A 6,739-nucleotide genomic window follows, 5' to 3' on the forward strand; every position below is an offset into this window, starting at 1 on the left:
GCGCCGCCGTCCTTCAGCTGTGCTTCGAAGATGATGTTTTGGTGTACCACATCATGCACTCGCCCTCCATACCAGGTGAGTTTCACGATTTCTTGTCTCGGGAGGACGTATACTTCTGTGGGGCAGCCATCGAAGGGGACAAATAGAAGCTGGAACCGTACAAGCTTGATTTGAATAGCATCGCTGACCTAGAAACCAGAATCAAAATTCCTGTGGAAGTTTGTGATAAACAGACACCATCCCTATTCGACGTAGCAAATTTTGTGCTCGGTGCAAATCTTCAGAAGGGTGACGAGACGGTGGCATTAAGGTCGTCTAGATGGGAGAATTATCCCTTGACGTACGAGCGGATAAAATATGCTGCCCTCGATGCCCATGTGAGTTTCGAGATAGCTGCAAGGTCCAAAGAGCTTGTTGCGAAGCCGTCTCCCACAGAGAATGAGAAGAAGAAGAAGAAGAAGAAGAAGAAGAAGAAGAAGAACAAGAAGAAGAAGAAGAAGAAGAAGAAGAAGAAGAAGAAGAAGAAGAAGAAAAGGCTGCACCAGCAGGAGGGCATTATGGATGGATGAACTATTTCCTCTCTTGTAAAAAAAAATTATTCCCTCTCGGTGTATATTGATATAGATGGACTATTTCGATGGTGTGCATGTCTTTGGAATAGAGTAGTAGCGTGGGTCCGCTTGACTATAAGGAACTATTTATCCACATATATAGCTTTCTCTGCTACTCCTTCCAGTGATCGGTATGCAGTGCATGTGTCCGTAGACATGACAGCTTGTCCATGGAAGTTCAACTACGGCAACCATCATGTTTCATCTCGTGATTCCCACGACGCCTCTCCAACCCATGGCACCACGCCCCTGACGTGCGCCTCACCCCTCTCGGCCGCACCGCCCCTCTGCCTTTGTGTGCATGACATGTGGGCCACCTAAAATGCGGCGAGCATCAAGTTTCTACCACAGCCACCCGCGATTCCCACAACGCCGCTCGAACCCATGAAACCACACGTCCCCCGACCTGTGGCTCACCCCTCTTGGCCCCACTGCCCCTCTGCCTACGGGAGCATTACATGTGGACCAGTCACCTATCGGGTCCACATGTTATTGACTGAAAGGTAGGTGTAGTAAGGCGCTGAAGCTCAGTCCCGACGGCCCTGAGAGGGAAATTTAACTCCTACGCTAGGGCTTGTGGTGCTCCCGCAGCACGAACTCGTGCCAAACTCGAGATTTTTTTCTTTACTATACATGCATGCAACAATTTAATGGACATTGTAATCTCAACATGTGCTGGGGAGCTCTAAATTTGAATTTGAAACTTATAAAACGAAAAGATTCAAAACAAATAAACTGGGAGAGAGGGAGTATATCGTAGGATGTGTCCCATACAAAATAAGTCCCCTGGTTTGTCACCGCGCAGATGCAGTTAGAAAGGAGCACAGCGTCTTCCTACTCGTACGGCAATAAATTGGCCGCAGACAGCATGGCCCGCCTTTGACCGGCATGTGCAAGGTTCGTGCTATCTTACTCAATCTCACCGTGGTTCCATCATACCAATTCATGCGGTGGCCCGTTGCATGGCTGATCCCAATGTTGGACAAAGGTTCTACGGGAACGGTTTCACCGTTGTAAATGTTGTGCAAATTGATGTTGGTACCCTCCCGTACATATGCAAGCCAATCTCCACTCGCACCGAGCCTAACCTGTGAAACAGTGGGCAGGGGGAGAATTAGGAAATGGACACGGAAGTAGTCTTTAGAATGCATTTACTACGTGATCAAACTCATCTTACCTGCTCATCGGAGGATATCCGAGTGCCCCTCAACGTCGGCATCTCAAGGGGCGTCAACTTGCAACTACGGCCATGCCGCGCTGGAGAGACCCCCAAGGAAACATCCTCGTGCGTTCCATGGAACATCAAGATGCATTTGTATGAGTAGTTTATCTTGTGAGAGAAAAGGATGAACGAGGGAAGGCCTCTAGAGATAGAGATGGACACTACTACTACCAATGTGCTGGCCCGTGCGTTGCAATGGATCCAAAGTAGTAGAATAATACTTGTTCACGTGATTGAAATATAAACACTCTAGTTTTGATATACATGTGTGAGCAGACATGACAACTTGTCCATGGAAGTTGAACCACGGCGACCATCATGTTTCTTGTTTCTACCACTAAGCCACTGAAGTTCGGTCCCGTGGGCCCCGAGAGGGAAATGTAACTCCTGCGGCAGGCCTTGTGGTGCTCCCGCAGTACGAGCTCGTGCCAAAACTGGAATTTGTTTCTTACTACTACCAACTAGTACTAGTAAGGTACACGTGCATTGCACGCATGAGATTCTGGTGGTTTGTGCATTATGCTTCTACATGTGGAGCTTTCTGGATTCTAACATGTGGCAAAATCTGGTGGAATGTAAGGTTAGGCAAGTTTGATTAACTTAGGCAAGTGTTTGATTCAAGCCACACTAAGGCCCCACATGACATACACACAAAAAATGTGGCAAGATTCCCTTAGGCTTGCCAACTTGTTTCTCTCGTTTTGAAGAACTAATAACTTTGCCTAAGCTTAGTTGTGGCAAAGTTAGGATCTGTTTGATTCAAAGGATTTTCATAGGATCTTTGAAGGATTAGAATCCTTAGGAATTTTTCCTACGTTAGTCGTTTGATTCGTAGGATTGAATCATATAGAATATTTTCCTAAGGATTCATTTGTACTACGTTTCACAGGAATTCTAACATGCACTCCAACCTCTTGAAAGAAATCCTTTGCTTTTCATGTGACACAATCAAACAAACTCAAATACTATAGGGATCCAATGAACATGCCATTCCAATCCTACTTTTTTCCTATTCCTGTGTTTCTGCAATCCTATGAATCAAAGAGGCCCTTAGTCATGAATTAAGTTCAACCATGGAGTATTCTAGATTATACATGTGGCAGAATCTGGTGGATGATGTCCAACGGCCAGTAGTGCTCGGATTTGCCATCTTTGTACCGTCGGATTGGCTTCATCCAACGACCAACTTTCAAAGTTTTTCACACACTATATAGGGGGTATAGATATAGATGTGCCGGCCTGTTGCAATGGATCCAAAGTATATATATATCTATTTAGTGGAGTGCACTCTAAACACATTATCTATTTATTTTTCTCTAACCTTCCGTAGCCATGCAACCAAGCCACATAAGCTTCATGGGTGCCCCCCACATGATATTATTCATACTACGTTGATTGAAAAATAGATAAATCACCCAAAAAAGATCTTCACGTTTTTTGTTCCTACGATGTTGTGCCGTGCACGTACCTACTAGTTGTATAGTGGTAGTACTAGTAATATAGTATTAGGAGTACAAACTTGGTATTAGTAGGAGTAGTACTAGTACGGAATGCTCCTACTCTATCAACGAGCCTCGTCTGACACCAAATTTCTTGGCTTCCGTGCTACAACTAGATCTTCCCCTCGTTTCTTTTTTCCAACCCGACGGTGGGCGGGCTGTCGGTTTGCTCAATGGCGGTCCCACATGAAAGTGAAAATGCTAGGCAACACGCCATCCCTAAGCCATGTGTCGTGCCAGACGGGCTGTGTTGTACTCCCGATTCCCGGGCGTGTGGGGGTGCGACGCGAACGCGGCGGGCCTTTTCCTTTTACCAGCAATGTGCTCGTGCGTTGCGACGGATCCAAAGTACTACCTCTGTTTCAGTTTACAAGTCCTACGCGTATACCTAGGTTGTCAATTTTATCACCTTAATATAAACTATATAACACAAAAATTATACGGTTTGAAAATAGAACATCTGAAGTTTATATTGATATATTTTTTGTAATATATGACTTGTATTAGGTTGGTAAAATTGACAACCTAGGGGCACGCACACGCCCTGTAAACTGAGAGAGAGGTAGTAGTAGAATAGTAGTATTTGTTCACAAATTTGAAAGAAATCACTATTGTTTTGATATACTCCTAATATATTACTCCCTCCGTACCTAAATATTTGTCTTTTTGAGATTTCAAATGGACTATCACATACGGATTATATAGACATATTCTAGTGTTTCTAGCAAGATGCCCGCGCGTTGCACGAAGTTGATGGAAAAGGTAAGCACAACTTATAAATTGACGGCTGGAGTACTAGTTATAGTGATGCATATAATTAAGCAAAGGGATCGCACATGTCGGTATTGACTGGAACGAGAATGCAACAGCACAGAATTAAGGCCATGATGATGCGATCGCAGTGGTGGTTACAGAAGGCAAGAAGAAAGATGGATCCATGAACGTATGACCTCCTCCTCCTCAACTTAGTGCGCCAGGCCACCGATCGGCGACTAAGGAGCGGCGGCTTTTGTGGTGGGGTCGAGGTGCTTCTCAGCAAAGGCATCCAAGGCTTCCAGCCAGTTGAGGAAGGCCAACGTCGTAGCGTCCTCACTGGCCTTGTAGATACCTATGTACATGATTTCCTTGTACATGTGGATGTGTAGGTTGACGAATTCTTGCAGGGCGAGGCGCCTCGCGGCGAGCGCAACCTCCAGGTGGACATTCTTCATGGCGTCGGCGGGCCGTCGCAGGGCCACCAGTGCTTGAAAGAGGTTCTGGCCATGGAGGCCGATTAGGGTGGCAGGCAATGAGGAGCCCGGGTGCGCGGGGTGGAGGAGTACGGCGATGTCGTCCGCGAGCTTCTTGAGGACGGTGAACTTGTTGCTGGTGGCAACGATCATCTGGTCCAACTGAGAGTCGTAGTTGGCGTCAAAGGCGGCCATCCACCAGCCGGTCTCCAACACCGTCTGGAGACGATCCTTGGCGCCATGCCGCAGGCCGGCGTCGTGGACCATCTGGCGCAGCCGCTGGCCGCTCACGAGCATCGCCGCCATGGGTCTGGAGTGAGCTCTTTTGCGCTTAGTGTAGGTGCTTAGACAAATGCTTAGGTGCGTACGATGTGGTAGATGCATTGGAATGGAGGGGCGCCCTTACATGAGGGCAAACTGCGTTGCATTCACATCGTGCAGCCTCTTTTCCCGGACCTCCTCCCATTACTTCCCTCATGCATTAGTTGAAGGAGGATGCATTGGCCGTTCAACATATCGGGAACCGCTACTCCCTCCCTCGTCTGCATTAAAGCCATATCGGGAACTGCGCCGCCCGCTGTCAAATCGAATACTCCCTTCGTATAGGTGAGTATTAAGTCATCTTACGAAAACCACATAGGCGTGGTGCATTAACTCTCACGTTGTTTCTTATTTTTTGACATAAATAGAGGAATCAACCAAGAAGAGATGTGGGGCTTGTATGCTTTTAATGATTTGAGACTATCAAACATGACATGCAGTGTTCAGTTCGTTGCACGAGAACAAATACAACCCACGTCAGCACACATGCATCTTATATAGCATCACATCCAATGGCTATAAAAGATGAATGAGACCAAATTATATCTCATCTAGATGAGTTCTAGCAAAACTGTATTAATAATACTTAGTACTCCTGCGCCATGTATCATATATTAGTATCATGTAGTAATTTATTTATTTATGAGGTATCCAGATGGCATTGCACCGCCAAGAAAAGAGGGTAACATCAAAATTATGGACTACTTTTTTGAGTATGTTGGTAAGGTCCGGTCATAGTCACTTGTTGAAATCTCTAAAAAGACAAATACTCCCTCCGTCCGGAAATACTTGTCATAAAAATGGATAAAAGGAAATGTATCTAGACGTATTTTAGTTTTAGATACATCTCTTTTTATCCATTTTGATGACAAGTATTTTCGGACGGAGGAAGTAGAAAACAGAGTTAGGGATGATGGTGTGCGTGCCATCCTACAATATAGGCCGTCGGATTTATATCTAACGGATAGGAAAGAAACTATGGCAATTTTGCAAAAATAAATATACCCACACGTCTCTCCACATTCGTAAATAAGGCCTTCCCTCGTTCAACCTTTTCTCTCACAAGATAAACTACTCATACAAATGCATCTTGATGTTCTGTGCAACGCACAGGCAGCTAGCTTATTTCTTTTAAAATAGTTGCTGCGATAATTGGGTTCAAGTGATATATTTTATGTCTGCCCCGGATGATTTCAGATTCACTGGTAGTAACAAAGAAAAGGTTGCCTTGTTAATTAACAGAAAACAGGGTGAAAACTATCACATGAGGCCGGTAAAAACAAGGCACACTGGGTTCAGCGTCATCGTCACTACAGCTGTGCGCGCGCGAGATGTCTACATATCGAGGGGGCTACTGAGCGAGGCACCGAGACACAATGTTTGAGAGAGAAACCAATTGACAGATTATGATCAGATCTAGTTTTCACCCTTCTGCTGTTATTGTTGGGGGGGAGGGAGAGAAAGATGTATCGAGAGTGTGCGCGGTAGGCACAGAGGCACAACTAGCGAGTGTGTGTGTGTGTGTGTTTGAAAGAGGAGTAGATAGATTATTATCAAGATCGATGTGCCACCCTACTAGCTCCTTCGGTGCCGGGTAGTGTGTGTGTGTGTGTATGTTTGAGAGAGAAGCCAGTCGATAGATTAGTATCAATATCGAGGTGTCACCCTACTCCTTCGGTGTTGGGAAGTGTGGGTGTGTGGGGAGGGGGGCAGTGACACTCACATATCTCTACTCTTATTAAAAACAGAGTTGGTGATGATGGTGTTCCTGCCATCCTTCAATATAGGCCATCCAGTTTATATCCGACGGACAGGAAGGAAACTATGGCAATTTTGCAAAAGAGATACCCACACCCC

Source organism: Triticum urartu, chromosome 3A (genome assembly GCF_056163025.1).
Source record: "Triticum urartu cultivar PI428250 chromosome 3A, HENAU_Tu73, whole genome shotgun sequence".
NCBI lineage: Eukaryota > Viridiplantae > Streptophyta > Magnoliopsida > Poales > Poaceae > Triticum > Triticum urartu.